This window comes from Liolophura sinensis, chromosome 8, assembly GCF_032854445.1.
Source record: "Liolophura sinensis isolate JHLJ2023 chromosome 8, CUHK_Ljap_v2, whole genome shotgun sequence".
In the NCBI taxonomy this organism is placed as follows: Eukaryota; Metazoa; Mollusca; class Polyplacophora; order Chitonida; family Chitonidae; genus Liolophura; species Liolophura sinensis.
Genome location: NC_088302.1, coordinates 57,399,033 through 57,417,712, shown reverse-complemented (window position 1 = coordinate 57,417,712; position 18,680 = coordinate 57,399,033). Strand labels below are relative to the sequence as shown.

Genomic DNA, 18,680 nt, shown 5'->3' with positions numbered 1-18,680 from the left:
TCAGTAAAGTTCTGCTATCATCATTCACAGGTAGAAAGTCATTTGTTTTCCATGGCCACTAGTCACTGTATATGTCATAAATATGTGGGTTAGTTATGCCTCATTGTTTTGCACCTGGAGAGTATGTGTGTATGTTTTTGTTGCTATGGTAACCAGCACTTGTAAGTATCTGTACCTGTGCGTATACAGTAAGGACGATGTTAACTGCCCTAAACAACTAAATGTCACAATCGAGATGTGGGTAAACACTGTTTTATGTGTGGGGAAGTGCTGGGGGTAGGTATTATGTCTGTGGGTCATTACTGGGGGGGCAGGGGTATTATGTCTGTGGGGAAGTGCTGGGGGTAGGTATTATGTCTGTGGGGAAGTGCTGGGGCTTGGTATTATGTCTGGGGGGAAAGTGCTAGGGATAGGTATTATATCTGTGGGTCACTGCTGGGGGCAGGGGTATTATGTCTGTGGAGAAGTGCTGGGAGTAGGTATTATGTCTGTAGGGTAGTACTGGGGGTAGGTATTATGTCTGTGGGTCAGTGCTGGGGGTAGGTATTATGTCTGGTGGTCAGAGCTGGGGGGTAGATATTGTGTCTGGGGGGTAGTACTGGAGGTAGGTACTATGTCTGTGGGTCAGTGCTAGGGGTAGGTATTATGTCTGTGGGTCAGTGCTGGGGGTAGGTATTATGTCTGTGGGGTAGTGCTGGGGGTAGGTATTAGGTCTGTGGGTCAGTGCTGGGGGTAGGTATTATGTCTGTGGGGTAGTGCTAGGGGTAGGTATTATGTCTGTGGGTCAGTGCTGGGGGTAGGTATTATGCCTGTGGGGAAGAGCTGGGGGTAGGTATTATGTCTGTGGGTCAGTGCTGGGGATAGGTATTGTGTCTGGTGGTCAGTGCTGGGAGTAGGTATTGTGTCCGTGGGGTAGTGCTGGGGGTAGGTATTATGTCTGTGGGGTAGTGCTGGGGGTAGGTATTAGGTCTGTGGGTCAGTATTATGTCTGTGGGGTAGTGCTGGGGGTAGGTATTATGTCTGTGGGTCAGTGCTGGGGGTAGGTATTATACCTGTGGGGAAGAGCTGGGGGTAGGTATTATGTCTGTTGGGAAGTGCCGGGGGTAGGTATTATGTCTCTGGGGAAGTGTTGGGGGTAGGTATTATGTCTGTTGGGAAGTGCTGGGTGTAGGTATTATGTCAGTAGGTCAGTGCTGTGGGTAGTTATTTTGTCTGTGTGTCAGTGCTGGGGGTAGGGGATATGTCTGTGGGTCAGTGCTGGGGGTATGTATTATGTCTGTGTCTAGTGCTGGGGGTAGGTATTATTTCTGTGGGTTAGTGCTGGGGGTAGGTATTATGTCTGTGGGTCAGTGCTGTGGGTAGGTATTATGTCTGTGGGTTAGTGCTGGGGTTAGGTATTATGTGTGGGGGGTAGTACTGGGGGTAGGTACTATGTCTGTAGGTCAGTGCCGGGGGTAGGTATTATGTCTGTGGGGAAGGGCGGGGGTAGGTATTATGTCTGTTGGGAAGTGCTGGGGGTAGGTACTATGTCTGTGGGGTAGTGCTAGGGGTAGGTACTATGCCTGTGGGGAAGTGCTGGGGGTAGGTATTATGTCTGTGTCTAGTGCTGGGGGTATGTATTATGTCTGTGTTTAGTGCTGGGGGTAGGTACTATGTCTGTGGGGAAGTGCTGGGGGTAGGTATTATGTATGTGGGGTAGTGCTGGGGGTAGGTATTATGTATGTGGGGTAGTGCTGGAGGTAGGTATTATGTCTGTTGGGAAGTGCTGGGGGTAGGTATTATGTATGTGGGTCAGTGCTACGGGTAGGTATTATGTCTGTTGGGAAGTGCTGGGGGTAGGTATTATGTATGTGGGTCAGTGCTACGGGTAGGTATTATGTCTGTGGGGTAGTGCTGGGGGTAGGTACTATGTCTGTTGGGAAGTGCTGGGGGTAGGTATTATGTATGTGGGGTAGTGCTGGGGGTAGGTATTATGTCTGTGGGGTAGTGCTGGAGGTAGGTACTATGCCTGTGGGGAAGTGCTGGGGGTAGGTACTATGTCTGTTGGGAAGTGCTGGGGGTAGGTATTATGTATGTGGGTCAGTGCCACTGACCCTGACATCAGTAATACTTCAAGTAACTACAGTGGTTGGCGCTAGAACTACACGACAAGAGCTGCCCTGGGAAAGATAGGAAGTTGAGACAACATTATTTACCAGAGACGACATCAACTGAGACATAACGATCTACACACCACTCTCTTGCATACATTGTCTTATTATTCAAAATAATCATATGAAGGCCCTGTCTTCGACAAACAGTATACACACATGTTCTTTTTATGAATACAAAGACAAAGTTTTCGTCGTTTTTTCCCTTAAGCAGCTTTGATAAAGAAAACAGGATATGTCATATGCTTAATGAACACGATCTTTATATGTCGGTGAAAAATATCACTAAGATATATTCAGTGATGGAAGCTAGGACTGTCGGGGATTAGTGTAGTTGTCAGTTTAGATCGATTTGCTTGCCACAGTTTGCAACTAAATGATCGACCCATCGCTCTCAGATTAAGCAGTGAGAGTGACTCCATTTAATTGCGAATGTGGTGACTAAAAAAAACGGAGAGTATTAGTGTGAGTATGGCGCTTCAGACGAAATGTATGATGTTAATTGGAAATCTCAGACGAAATGTCTGGTGTCAAATGGAAACCTCGGACAAGATGCATGGTGTCAAGTACAAACATCAGATGACTGGTTTCAACTGGAAACTTCGGACAGATGTATGGTGTTAACTGGGAACCTCAGACGAGATGCATGGTGTCAACTGGAAACCTTGGACAGATGTATATTTTCAGTTGGAAACCTCAGACAAGATGAATGGTGTCAACTACAAACATCAGACGAGATGTATGGTTTCAACTGGAAACCTCGGACAGATGTATGGTGGTAAGTAGAAACCTCAGACGAGATGCATGGTGTCAACTGGAAACCTCAGACGAGATGTATAGTGTCAGTTGGAAACCTCAGACCAGATGCGTAGTGTCAACTTGAATCCTCAAACGAGATGTATGGTGTAATGTGGAAACCTCGGATAGATGTATGTTTTCAGTTGGAAACCTCAGACAAGATGAATGGTGTCAACTACAAACATCAGACGAGACGTATGGTTTCAACTGGAAACCTCGGACAGATGTATGTTTTCAGTTGGAAACCTCAGACAAGATGAATGGTGTCAACTACAAACCTCAGACGAGATGCATGGTGTCAACTGGAAACCATAGACAAGATGTATAGTGTAGTGTGGAAACCTCAGACGAGATGTATGGTGTCAATTGCAAACCTCGGCTGAAATGTATGGTGAGAATTAGAAACCTCAGACAAGATGTATAATATCAACTAGAAACTGCAGATGAGATGTACGGTGTCAAATGGAAACCTCAGACGAGATGTATGGCGTCAATTGGAAACTTCAAGCGAGATGTATGGTGTTAATTGGAAACATCGGATGAGATGTTTGGTATCTGTTGGACACCTCAGACAAGATGCGTGGTGTCAATTGGAAACCTCAGACGACATATATAGTGTCAATTGGAAACCTCGAACAGATGTATGGTGTGAAATGAAACCTCAGACAAGATGTATGATATAAACTGGAAAACAGGACAGGTGTAAAACAGACGAGATATAGAGTGTCAATTGGAAACCTCGGACGAGATGTATGGTGTCAAATGGAAACCTCAGACAAGATGTATGGTGTCAAATGGAAACCTCAGACGAGATGTATGGTGTCAAATGGAAACCTCAGACGAGATGTATGGTGTCAACTGCAAACCTCGCACAGATGTATCGTGTCAATTGGACACCTCAGACGAGATGCATGGTGTCAAATGGAAACCTCAGACGAGATATATGGTGTCAACGGCAAACATCAGACGAGATGTATGGTGCCAATTAGAAACCTCAGACAAGATGTATGGTGTCAACTGCAAACCTCGGACAGATGTATCGTGTCAATTGGACACCTCAGACGAGATGTATGGTGTCAATTGGAAACCTCAGACGAGATGTATGGTGTCGAATGGAAACCTTGGACAGATATATGGTGCCAATTAGAAACCTCAGACAAGATGTATGATATCAACTGGAAAACTTGGACAGATGTATCGTGTCAATTGGAAACCTCAGACAAGATGCATGGTGTCAAATGGAAACCTTACGGCGTCCATTGGAAACCTGAAACGAGATGTATGGTGTTAATTGGAAACCTCTGATGAGATGTATGGTATCAATTGGACATCTCAGACGAGATGCGTGGTGTCAATTGGAAGCCTCAAACGAGATATATTGTGTCAATTGGAAACCTTGGACAGATGTATGGTGTCAAATGGAAACCTCAGACGAGATGTATGGTCTCAAATGGAAACCTCAGACGAGATATAAGGTGTTAACTGCAAACGTCAGACGAGATGCATGATGTAAGGTGGAAACCTCAGACGAGATGTATGGAGTCAATTGGAAACCTCAAACGAGATGTATCGTGTAAATTGGAAACTCGGACGAGATGTATGGTGTCAAATGGAAACCTCAGACGAGATATATGGTGTCATCTGCAAACATCAGACGAGATGCATGATGTAAGGTGGAAACCTCAGACGAGATGTATGGAGTCAATTGGAAACCTCAAACGAGATTCATCGTGTTAATTGGAAACCTCGGACGAGATGTACGGTATCAATTGGACACCTCGGACGAGATGTATAGTATCAATTGGACACCTCAGACGAGATGCGTGGTGTCAACTTGAAGCATCAAACACGATGCATGGTGTTAACAGGAAACCTCATACGAGATATATGGTGTCAACTGTAAACATTAGACGAGATGGATGGTGTCAACTGGAAACATGGCACAGATGTATGGTGTCAAATGGAAACCTCAGACGAGATATATGGTGTGAATTGGAAATCTCAGACGAGATGTATGGTGCCAAATGGAAAACCTCAGACGAGATATAAGGCGTCAATTGGAAACCTCAGACCATATGCATGGTGTAATGTGGAAACCTCAGACGAGATGTATAGTGTCAACTGGAAACTTCAGACGAGATGTATGGTGTCAGTTGGAAACCTCAGACGAGGTGTATGGTGTAATGTGGAAACATCAGACGAGATGCATGGTGTCAATTAGAAACCTGGGACGGATATATGGTGTCAACTGGAAACTTCAGACCAAATGTAAGGATTCAATGTTCCCTGGAATTTTTGACTTAGGTGAAAACCGCCTTCAAAAAGGCGTCTTACTAACTGTTTATCCTAATTTACAGCAATGTGCAGGTGTGTATATCACACTATCTATACAAATCGTGAAGTGAATCCCTCAAGTTTCTGGCAAGTTTGGCAAGTTTCTAAGGATCTTTCCTATGTGTGATATACAAACGTCGACACCGTTTTGGTGGTTTTCAGCAAACGTCATATAGACTGTGAAGACATAGACAGCCTAACCAGCGTCGTCGATCGCTCCCCCCCATTACGATACAGGGTAAATTAGGTACCGATATATTGCTCTTGTTGCCAGTAAAAATAGACATGGCTTCACAAAACAATTGCTTAGTTACTACCCCCCTTATCATTTGCCATTCATACCGCTCCCCTAACCATTAACCCACCTCCCGCTCCCCTTACCATTCACCACTCATACCGCTCCCCTTACCATTTACCATTCATACCGCTACCCTAACCATTCACCCATCTCCCACTCCCCTTACCATTCACCATTCATACCGCTCCCCTTACCATTCACCCACCTCCCGCTCCCCTTACCATTCACCATTCATTCCGCTGCCCTTACCATTCACCCACCTCCCGCTCCCCTTACCATTCACCATTCAAACCGCTCCCCTTACCATTCACTATTCATACTACTCCCCTTACTATTCACACACCTCCGACTCCCCTTACCATTCACCCACCTCCCGCTCCCCCTACCATTCACCATCCATACCGTTCCCCTTACTATTCACACACCTCCGACTCCCCTAACCATTCACCCATGCCCTGCTCCCTTTACCATTCATACACAACCCGCTCCCCTTACCACTCACCCACGTCCCACTTCCCAACCACTCACCCTCGCTCTCGTCACATTCTACTTACCACTCACCCACATCTCGTTCCCCTCACCACTCATCCACGTCCTCCTCACCTTACCACTGCCCAACTGCCTTTACCATCCAAGCGCCCCTTCCCTAAACACCCATCTACATGATTGGCAAACGCCACCTGTTGCCGATGCAATAGTCACCATTTCTCTTTTTGTAGTTTACCGCATTTGCCGTCTGTTTGTGTCCACATCTTTTTTTTTTTCCTGCCAAAAGTTTGAACAGCTGTACTTTTTTGACAAACATCCGAGACACTAGTTCACTGGGCACTCTGCCCAGGTTTTATCAATGGCAATTTTCGGCCTATTTCGATACTCCTCGCCTTGGGGCTGCTGCTGAAAACGCCCATATGTGTCAAATTCATGTGCAAGTCCAGCCCATGCTGGCTTCCTCTCTGGCCGCGCGTAAGAATGTCTCAGCAACCTGCGGACGGTCGTGGGTTTCCCCCGGGCTCTCCCCGGTTTCCTCCCACCGTAATGCTGGCCGTTGTCGTATAAGTGAAATATTCTTGAGTACGGCGTAAAACACCAATCAAATAAATAAATCAAATCCATCCATAATGCGGATTATTAAAGCACATTTCTGTATCACATAATAACTAGCGACGTTCATTGAAATCGTCACACATGCAACAACGGAATCCAACAAATGCTATAAGGCAGCATATGTACTCACCATATGCAACACCGTTCGTTATAGGAACTAGGAAAATTTTACAATGTCAAAGTTGAAACTATCCCTCTTGCCGTAAAATCTGTGAGAGAGGAAACCGTTACCAGTTACCTAATTGACTGATCCTACTCTAAACCGTGTCTCTGACAATGCCATATTTGAAATCATATAAATCATACAAACGGTTAAACAAAATATGGGAAGCTGAATGCCCAAACCTGACGGAAATTCCACTGCTGCAGTACAGGATTAGCAGTACAGAATTAGCAGTCAAATTTTAATTACGTTTAGTTCGGATTACAACTTCATGCCAAAGGCTGAAATCGCTTTGTACACGAGTCCCAGTATGTAGGCTACACGTGTAGAAAGGCCCGGTGCTGTGTGATTGACGGGTGGGCGTGAGAACCTTTCCACTCTTATCAAGTTAACTCGATTAATGCTAATTCGTTGACTTCACTTCACAGAGAATCGCTGAGATTAACAAATATGTACAGTATAATTTATCGCCCAGCAAAAGTATGCAATCCTCGCCAGTGGATATTTACACAGGAAAGATATATATACACTTAGCTAATTATATGTTAAATATTCGCGCGTTTAAACGTATTTAATTTATATCGCGCATTGCCCACATTGTCCGCGTTAACGGCTCATCATTTATAATACGCATTGAGATAGTACACAGTTCAGACGTGAAAAGGGTGGGGAAGGGGGGGGGGGGAGTCAGGTGGCGGAGGTGGAGGAGGTTAATTGCTTTTTTAGGTAAGCGCAGACTGCATAAATAATCCTAGCACGATTTGGTGGTGAAAATTGTCCCGTCAGCTGTGCTCGTAGCGGAAGGTTGTCGTGTCATGGTAATGCTGTTTTAATATTATGATTATTGTTTCATTCATTAAACGTAGGTTTACCAAAGATGGCGAAGTCAAGAAGAATTAATAGTAGCTGAAATAAGATCTTCGCATGGGACTTGCGACTTCATAACGAGTAAGGGAATGTACATCAAGTATATGACGTAAGTTAAGAGCAAATTCTTGGAAACTGTCAGTGGTAAGAAAAAAAGAAAAAATGTTATGAAGATAAAACAGATCATTGGATAAAAACCAAAAACGACGCACTAGTACATGTAGAAACTATATATTTAAATGGAAACCAAATGCTTGACCACGCGTTTTATCAATACTATAGATACGGTTGAGGCAGCTCGTCTACCGGTCAACCCACACGCAGTCTCTCCACTTGACAAGAAAGCAGCTTCAGCTACAACAGTTAACTACCTTGTGTTCTCTGCAGCCGAGTCAAGTCATTGATTGGTCACGTGCCGATGAGGTATTCGGCAATCGATCGGCACGCGCGTGTATATACCAGCGCTACAGTTGAGATATGCACGAGGCAGGCTTCACCTGGTCGCCAAGGATATCAGGTAAATCCAAGCGCCGAGTATGGCCATGCCAGAACTCATGGCAGAAGTCGCAATTGTTCCTATGGCGTAGGCGCAATTGGGACCTGGGCTTTTTCGTGATCGTTGGCGTGGATTGAAGGTTAGTACAGAGCTTACATTCCATCAAACAATCTGTGAACGTGTGCGGAACGCTGAAGAGCGAGTCCATGGTGTTGTATTATGGTACATACATGTCGCATCCAAATGGAATCCATCAGCATATGCAATGATGGTACTCAAGCATTATCGATGTACTGGAATACACTGGTTACGTGACTTATGACTGTATAGACTACACATGGTCACCACGGCAACGTCCCCACAAAACCCAGCAAAACCCGAGGCCGGCCAACACCTTTAGAGATCATCTTCTACATACCTGAAGTTTTATTTAATTAATTATTTTATTTATGTCATTGGTGTTTAACACCATACTAATACGATGGCAATCAGTTTTATGGATGGAGGAAACCCGAGTGCCCGGGCAAAGCTCCAAGCTTTAATCACGTGTGACGTACAAGTGACATACAGGTATGCGCACCATATTGGTGGAAGGCAAGGACAGATGATCTTCAACAACCGTTAGACTGCACAAACGGTCACACAAGAATTGTCGAGCGCGTATCGTGACCAAGGCCGAGTGGCAGTGAGCAGGGGTATCGATACAATACATCTGTGCAAGAACGGACAATAATATCCAGACAAGTGGGGACTGTTTGAAGTGAGACATCCTTCGGTATGCTTAGTCTGTGGACGTGTAGCCTACCAGGCTGTAGCGGCGGGCAGGTGAGAATTCTATTCACTTCGTATTTAACTACTTTCCATTATGCAGAAATCCAAACCTTCAGCTTCGAGAAGTGACAAATCTTTCTGCCCTGTGATCAGAGAAAAATAGATAAAGGTATTATCACAAGATTTCCACATCGCAAACCTTTGACAAACTGTCACGGTTCCTTTGTCCCTAAGTACTTTTATTTAAATATTCTCTACATTTATGAAAGGTTCATCTATATATTTGTACCGTGGTCAGAATGAATATATGTTTGACTGATCACCAGAGATCGGTATAAGACAAGTCCAGACCTGTGTTCATTTTGTATACATGCAGGTTGCATTATTTATCCAACAGACCTGTCGTTAGGGAGATGTATGAGGTTTGCGTTGTGAGGACACCCACAGTTTCATCTCCTCGTGAGTTGTTGTCTGGCAGAAAATATGAAAGACATTAAATATAAGCAAAGCCCAGACTTACATTATTAATTTATTCCATGGGTTTGTCACGCTTTTCTCGGGTATATGTCATGTATTTGAATGCCGGCAAAGCATACTGTAGGGGAGACGGGGAGATTCCATGGAAGACCATGGGGGACCATGCAGAGAATTACTCAGTGTTTCCACCTCACCAGCCATTATTATAAGACGCAACTTTCCAAAAACAAAAATACTTTTGAGAGTATAATACAATAAAAGACGTATAGAATAAAGTCAGACCAGATCAGCGACGACTGTAGTCTTAAAGTCTACCAACCTCTGCTGAAACACCCTGCAAATCCTTCTACGGGAGAGCTGGAGACCGCTAATAAACATTTGCCAATGAAAACGAGCCTGCTAACACCTAGCAGAAAAGGATTGTTGTTGTTGTTTCATATCAGAGGTCTGTTTGGCTCAGTTAAAAAGTTTTAACCACTGGATTACATGTATGTTCCAAGACGGTTTACGAATGCCCGTTGGTTATAATTTTTTTAACATGAGTTGGGGATTCTGAGGATGGGCTCTACCTTAGAGATCTGAGATGCTTGGCGAACACTACCGTACTCAGCAATGTCGTGCCGCTACACCGAGCTTTGCCAAGGGCGGGCCATCATCGCCGTCTGTCAAAGGAACTGTATGCTTACAGTTCTGGCAAACCGTTAATGTTTCAGGCAAATTCACCGCAGATATCGCTACTAGCAACAATATGGTCGAGGCAGAATTTATGGTTGTGGATGGCCAGGGTGAACCGTTACTAGGCCACACGACCGCAGTTCAGTTGGATGTTCTAAAACTCGGATCGATTTAAATGCCGTACAGACTGACATTAACCTTTTGAATAAATTTAAGTGATGTTTTGAAGAACTAGAGAAACTTAAATGCAATGTAGCGAAAAAACGAAAGTGGGCACGAAGCTCAAAGAACTTGAAGACATTGACATTATCGCCGACGGCCCAAGTCACTATGTTAGCCGTGGTCATACCAAAACCTTCAGTCGAAATCTGATTATGCTTAGATATACGACGCGCGAACGAGGCTGTTATTTGTGCGACACACAATACCGACAGTAGAAGAGGTTCTCCACAGTATGAACAGCAGCAAAGTATTCAGTAAGTTAGACCTGAAGTCGGATTGCAATTAAATGGTGTTAGAAGAAGGGTCACGTGACAACGATTTTCGAGACGCATCGCAGATTGTACCGATACAGAAAGCTGACGTTTGAGATTAGCTCAGCCAGTGAGCTGTATCAGGACATTATTCAGCAGTTACTACAACAATGTGAAAGGGCTCAAAATGTGCTTGACGACATCGTGATTGCAGAAATCCAGAAATGCCAATTTGACAGGTCAGAACTAACTTTCATGGGAAACGAACTGTCCGAAAAAGGAGCTGACCCGACTCGCGCGAAAGTTGAAGCAGTCGCAAACGCGAGACGCCCCGCGAAAGCGTCGGGGATACGTAGCTTCCTGGGCTTGGTTAATTTCAGTGCACGGTTTATTCCTGATGTTGCGAAGGTGTCCGAACCACTGAAACTGTTAACCAGTGAAGACGTGTCGTTTTTCTGGGGAGAGAAGGAACAGAACGCATTTGACACGTTGAAGCAGAGACTTTCTGAAGCAAAGACGCTTGCGTATTAGGGACCCCCCACCCCCATCTCCACCACCACACACACTCACACACACAAACTTTGAACGCTCTAATTTATCAGTACAAATTCCAAAGTGTGGTTACAACGACCTTCCATAGAAATGTGATCTGCGTGTTTAGGGGACTTCGTCGAGAGAGAAGAAATAAACTATCCTGCGAGAGCTTTTTGCAGAGGCCACAAGCCATGCAGGCGAACATGTGACACATCCAGGATGTCATCTCACATTACACAACTTAAATATTGATGTGTGTACATAATGTGTGGACTACAGACGTGTAAACGAAACAATTAACCAAATATATATTATTATATTTAATAAAATTTATGCTGTTGTGATGTACAAATGTCGCACAATGGCTATACTTATACACGTGGAGAGAATATAAAATCCATAGGAGGAACAAACAACCAACCAACCAAATGAAGGATGAATCAAAGTCTTTTGTGTATACATAACGCGTGTACATTTCACGGTATAGGCCTTCGTGATGATGTGCGTCATATGGAAACAGTGACTGGCCAGAAAGCCTATAGAACTGTACCGGTATGTGTAATGTTCGTACCAGTATATTATACTCGGTTTTGCGCATTCTTTGTAGCTCTACGTGCTGTCAAAGTTTTGTTTTGGTCAACGTTTGTCTTCATATGTAAAACATAAATTTTATAAAGTGATTAATTTTGTTTTATTTTGGCAAGTTTAAAAGTCCGTATTTCCGCCACCGTCTATCAGGCATACTTCATAGTACAGTGAACTAACTGAAGAAAACAGGTTGCACCGCAAGGAAGAGTTCGAATCTTTGTTGGTCTTTTTTCCTTTGGAAACATATTTTGGTGTGAATAAAGATATAGGCCGTCGTGCATGAGACAGGTGTTATCATGAGTGAGTGAGTGCTTGGGGTTTAATGTCGTGCTCAACAATTTTTCAGTCATATGACGACGAAGGAATCCTTAGAGTGTAGGTAATGTACCTCCTTGTTGCAGGACGGGTAACCATCGCTCTTTTATCTAGTGCTGCTTCACTGAGACCGAAGGCAAGTAAGTCGCCCAGCCCCAATATACTGATACGGATCAACCAGCCGCTGCACTCTTCCCTTCATGGTGAATGTCAAGCAAGGAAGTTTGAGAGTCTCATGTTTGCCAACTAACAGGAACAGAAGAGTAAAACATCTGAAAAAAGAAGTGGCCTTACGAGTGTGTCTGCAGTTGTCACTCACAGCTAGTCAGTTTCGATTGTTGAGGTGCACTGGGGCCAATTCCCTGCCTTAGCATACCAGGTCCTTTGTTTAAATGAAGAATAAACCAAATACCAGATTCCTACCACCAAGCAGTACTGAAATATGGCGTAGTCAAGATTAATAGAACAGACACTGATGGAAGGAAAAGCGGTCACCGTGTATACCCAAACATACATCCTTTCCCAGCCAGATTATGTCGCTACCTTGCCGTCTCGCATCATTACCACGCTGCCTCGTATCGCTACCTCGCTACCTCGTATCTTGTTACCTTGCTTCGCTACCTCGTTACCGCACTGCCTCGCCCTGTAGTAGAAAGATCGAGGTAGCGAAGTAGCGAGATGTCCTCTATGGGCGGCGTTCGTGGGGGTCTGATGACACTAAACGCATTCCTGCGTGTCTAGTCACAACAAACGGTGGGCGGCGTTCTTGTGGGTCTGATGAGAACAAGCGGTGGTCGGCATTTGTGATGGTCTGATGAGAACAAGCGGTGGTCGGCGTTTGTGCGGGTCTAGGCCCACTTTCACAAAACGTCCTTTATCAAATTTCCGTAATTTTTCTCGTAAATGACGTCGCATTTATGGCACTATAACCTGGACAACGTCTTTTGCTAGCAAAGGTATGAGAAATATGACTTATAAAGTTTTGTAGAAATGGTCCCTGGTAATAATACGCGGCCGTGGGTGTCAACAAGCAATGGGCGGCGCTAGTGGAGGTCTGGTGACAACAATCAATGGACGGCATTAGTGGGCGCCTGGTGACAACAAGCAATGGACGGCGTTAGTGGGGGTCTGATGACAACAAGCAATGGACGGCGTTAGTGGGGGTCTGGTGATAACAAACAATGAACGGCGCTACTGGGAGTCTGGTGACAACAAGCAATGGACAGCGTTAGTGGGGGTCTGGTGACAACAAGCGATGGGGGGCGTTAGTGAGGTCTGTTGATAACAAGCAATGAACGGCGTTACTGGGAGTTTGGCGACAACAAGCAATGGACGGCGTTAGTGGTGGTATGATGACAACAAGCGATGGGCGGTGTCAGTGGGGTCTGATGACAACAAGCAATGGACGGCGTTAGTGGGGTCTGGTGATAAGCAATGAACGACGATAGTGGGGGTCTGGTGACAGCAAGCAGGGAAGGTCTTGCAGCAACCTGCAGATGGTCGTAAGCTCTGCACGGATTCCTCCTACCATAATGCTGGCCGCCGTCTTATAAGTGAAATATTCTTGAATACGGAGTAAAGCACAAATAAAATAAATAAAATAAGTAAATGAAAACAACAACAACAGCAAAAACACCTTAATTGTTTTTAAGGAAGATTTTAACAGCAAATTTTCAGCGCATGAATGCTGACTGGATTTCATTATGTAAACATCAACGTTAGTTTCTTCCCAAGTTATATGTATTTGTTTTCTGGATGACTACAATTCTTAATGAACCTAGACGTCCTCAGTTAATGGTGGTATAAGAACTCCATGGCGAACTCCATAGTATGTTCCAAGGGTAAGCTCCATGGTAAGTTCCAGGATAAGCCTATCTATAGCGCCTATACAACTGTAACACACTCATGAGAGACTTGATATACTAAAAACGTGTTGTCAGAGCTTGTGAAGGTAAGTGGTGTCTAGTATCGACAGAGCGTGCAGCGTTGTATGTACATGGTCCTACTAAAGCCTCATCTGCCGTGAAAAGAATTCCGGTTTGGTGAAATCCCAATTCTCAATAGAAATGGGGACGGGTTTAGGGCTGGAATGGAGGGTGGGGGGGTGGGAGGGCGGTCACACCCGCCTTTGGTTGGAGCTAGGTGATGCATTGTGTATACTGGAAACTGGGCCAGGCAATGGTGAGCAGCGCTCAGTACACTCACTGTTTACCAAGCAGACTGGCCCATAACCGCCTGATTGCAAAATGTCACTGCTCCGTTTTTAGTGTGGATTACTTTTGCATTCCGTGCAGGTGAGGGGAGTCAGTTGGACGTGAATCGGGAAAGGATTCTCACGGGGAAGGCGTCCTCAGATACTTCACACTTCATTTTCTGTAGCGCTAATCAGGTAAGTAATATCTTCTTTTTAGTACTAGTACTAGCCTACCTGTGACTGGGCCTTAGTACTCTAAAACAACGCAGATATCCGTTTCAGTAATCCATTTGACCCAGATTGACCTGAGACATGTGACGTCAAACCTTGATCAAAGGTTTGATGCTGAATTGGTAAACCCCAAAACATTCTCCTAATACAGTTAACAAAGGTGTGTCTGTGGGTTAAGAGGCCCTTTCCCAATCCGGAATATTCTATCAGTATTTGTTCATTCAGGTGTGTTTAATCTTGAAGTTGATAATATGCGTGCTTCAAGACATACAGGCAAGAAAACCATTACTATCCTTTTCAAGCTACTCAAAGATGAAAAATGTTACTAATTCACATCTTGCTGTATGTAATGTGAAAATGTACAATGTAGCGTATAAAAATATATAATGTAACTCTACAAATAAACAGTGTAGTGTATAAAAATGTACAATGTAGTGTATAAAAAATGTACAATGTAACGTATATAATGTACACAATGTAGTGTATAAAATGTACAATGTAGCCTATAAAAATGTACAATATGGCGTATTATATATTAAACCATCTTCCACAGACTTAAGGTGATTACATCGTTACGGTATACTGCATTTCTAGCTGTGTTAAAATATCTAGATTGATTTTTTTTTCTGAAGTGACTGTGATCTTTTATTCATAGTTCATGGCACAGTAGCAGTAAATAAGTTAATTGATTTTTCATATAGGCTACCTTTTATGACCGCTGAGACACAATTACTTTTCTGAATAGACAGAGTGAGTGAGTGAGTGCTAAGGGTTTCTGAACAAAAAAAATAACCGGTACGTTAGAATTGGGCGAGGAATTTAGTGAAACCTTAATGAACTAGGCATGCCAGCAAATGTGTAAATTCTAAACATCTACTGTCACCTATAGGCGTTCACAGTTTAGTGTATATGCCATGCCTTTTGTAAATTGCATTCACCTGGGTCTCTTCATTTCACTGCATTCATTCGCCATATAAATATGACAAAATCATTAACTTACATTAACTTTCTGCGGGAGTAAATTACAAGGACTTGAAATACAAGGATGATTTGTTCCACCCTCGTGGACACTTATTCTTGTGATGTGTAAATTGACAATGTGGAGCTAAAATTTGCTTTGTGAAGATTATAGTACAGAATTCATGTTGGGTAATTGTGGATATCGAATTGGGTCGTGTAAAAATACTTTTAAAATTGACAGGCAGTTGTTCCGGATGAACGAAGCGAAGGCCATGAAGAATACAAGCAAATTGATTGAACTTAAATATATTCAAACATTTTAGTTCCTTGACTAAGGGATCAGTATGTTTCAACTTGCCGGATAGAGTAATGACAATGAGTAATGGGAAAGAATAGCGGTTGTAAGCTTGTTAAAAATGTATTGCCCCGTAATGAATTGACATGTTATAAATATGGGAATATCGTGGAACAGTAAAATAAGAGAGATTTTTTTAATATATATTAAGGTTGTGTTAAATATGCAGAATAAGCCCGATATTGTTAGACACTGATATGAGTAGCTGCTTGATATGAAACACCCAGAAAAGTTCATCGTTAAAACTATTTCAAATAAAACTGATGTCAGATAGATGCACTTTTATTTTGTCACGTTTAAGAGCTATGTAGGGAAGATCGGATGGACGCGCTTTTCGAGCAGGTTTTACAATCAATGGTTTCACAACATTTATTTATTTATTTCATGTGGTTTTTACGCTGTATTTATTCAAGAACATTTCATTTATACGACCCAGATCTTTAATAAGAGCGTATTTGCATATAACAATGAATTTTGCACTTTGTCAAGGATTTTGTTTTATATTTTTCTGCTGTTATCAGCACAGGACACAAGTTCAGTGGACTATAAAAGAAGTAATTATGTCACTGAAATAAATCAGAAATAGTACTGGACCTATAATGAAATTTTTTGTGTCTATATAATGTACGTGTTAATACATGTGAGATTTTAAAATCATACTGAAACAACATGAGAAAGAAAACAGCCTTGAAACTGTGTCAGGTTCAGCTTATAAAGTAGTGAGTGGTACTAGATGACATTCATGACAAACGCTGAAAAGCTTTGCACAATTTTACTCTGAAGTTATTATCATTTTTTAAAGCGCCGTTGAAAGCTCAATTCATTTTCTGTTCCTGGTCGTATAACTCACGTATATTGTAAACACAGTCTGGGCTTTAGCAGTACACAGTCCAGCCTGCACACAGCTCAAGGAAGTAAGCTCTGAGTAAGTTTATTGTTAACCCTTTCTGGGTTGGGTGTCGGGGTGGGGTTGGAGGGGGTGAAGTAATGGCTGATACAGTCTGAGACGAAAGACAAGGCTTATTGCTAGCTTACTTGTAGTAGAGTGTCTTATGTAATGTACCGGTAACTCCCTTCTGTGACTGACTGAAAACAAAATGTCTTACACAAAGGACTGTACATATAGTGTGTACACAATTCATCGATTATGCAATACCTGTTCAGTACATATAGACGTGTGGGTTCAGGAATTGGCCTTTCCAGGGTGACCAGTGGGTTTTACTTGGCTTGTACATCATCACGTCCTCCAGCTGCAAACATGTACAACGCATTAGCTCATACAACCGGTCTATTTCAAATGCATTATGATCTCTTAACCATGGTCTTAATCCACATAGCGCTCGTGGGTTAAGGGGAGTGTCACCACGTTACCATGGCAACACATGTCAATTATCTATAATGTTGGTATAGTTACAATCAGCCTAAACAACGACTGCTTATAAATACATGAATTAGTTGAACGCGGTCCCCCATTGTAAAATAGATCATTTATTTACGGTGTCAAATCTGTTGTTCTCAGTTGTGAACACGTACTTTTGTTTTGAAGAAATGCTATTTTTTTATTGACACGAGGCTATTGGCATTAGAATAACGGAGCTATTGTGGATGATACCCACACATTATAGAGCTGTACACATTATAACCACAGAGCTGTTGTGGATGATGCCCACACATTATAGAAGTGTACACATTATAACCACAGAGTTATTGTGGATGAGGCCACAAATTATAGAGCTGTACACATTATAACCACAGAGCTGTTGTGGATGATGCCCACACATTATAGAAGTGTACACATTATAACCACAGAGTTATTGTGGATGAGGCCACACATTATAGAGCTGTACACATTATAACCACGGAGCTATTGTGGACGATGCCCACACATTATAGTGCCTTACACATTATAACCACAGAGCTGTTGTGGATGAGGCCACACATTATAGAGTTGTACACATTATAACCACGGGACTGTAAGCGGTGTATTTACCTCCATGTTATAAGCTATACCAAACGCCAACATATAGCCACGGTCCAATTATTATACATACTGCTTTAGATTTATTGATTGAAAGGTTTACTTTTGTTGTATATTTTTGGCCAACAACTTTCGGCCAACAAAGTTCAGTGTTAAATTTTAGGGCAGCAACGTTTACCAGTTGTACTAAGATCGTGTGTAAGAAATATTGCCATCGTTTGAAACAGTTAAAAATTTCTCACATGCTTAATTTTGTTGAGGGCAAAAACCGATCTCATGAATGTTCATAGAAAAATGCTACTAGACATTTGACCCTCAGGTAAATATTTGGCTTTGACACTGGCCTTATCTGGCTCTGCAATCTTTCCCCTTTGAGCCGGCCCATCCCCGTGTACGTTTTTAAGGCCAGTCAGAGTATGGTCCACGCTTTGTTCCGGCTCTGACTAGCCCTGTTACAGGCCCCTCATAACGTCGTCTACACAGGCAACCATGCATCTGAACACGCACCAGCACTTAACCCCTTCATTCGGCTTAACAGTCTGACCAAACACACACGTACCCCACCAGGTATTTACAGAGTGTAGCTATTAAAGAGTAAAATAGACATCTATCCAATGAGCCAGGGCTACTTCCACGTTGATCGCCTTTTGTTGACTGTCCTCTTAAATATATATACTCTCTATCTTAATTCACACGCAGCTCAACCAGGCAGAACGCTTCATCAGACGATTCGATGACATTTCAAGGCAATAATATTGAATATGAAAGACCGCAACGGCTAAATCCTGTTTAAACTAAAATTCTGTTTCCTTTTGAGAGAATGTTGTGTCTTTTATTTTGGTATGCGCCGGTACCATATTAAACCGTACCACAGTAAACGTGGTGGATTATCAGTAATTGAACTGGATTATCAATAATT

General features: G+C 43.0%; 1 protein-coding gene across 1 annotated transcript in view; it reads left to right on the top strand.

Annotated features, from left to right (window-relative positions):
* Positions 1–14,179: 14,179 nt before the first annotated feature.
* LOC135472667 (N-acetyllactosaminide beta-1,3-N-acetylglucosaminyltransferase 4-like) overlaps positions 14,180–18,680 on the top strand; it is a 28,224-nt gene continuing 23,723 nt past the window's right edge. The window contains exon 1 of the mRNA XM_064752275.1: positions 14,180–14,432. The gene's annotated coding sequence lies outside the window, so the exon portion shown is untranslated. The remainder of the gene's footprint in view (positions 14,433–18,680) is intronic.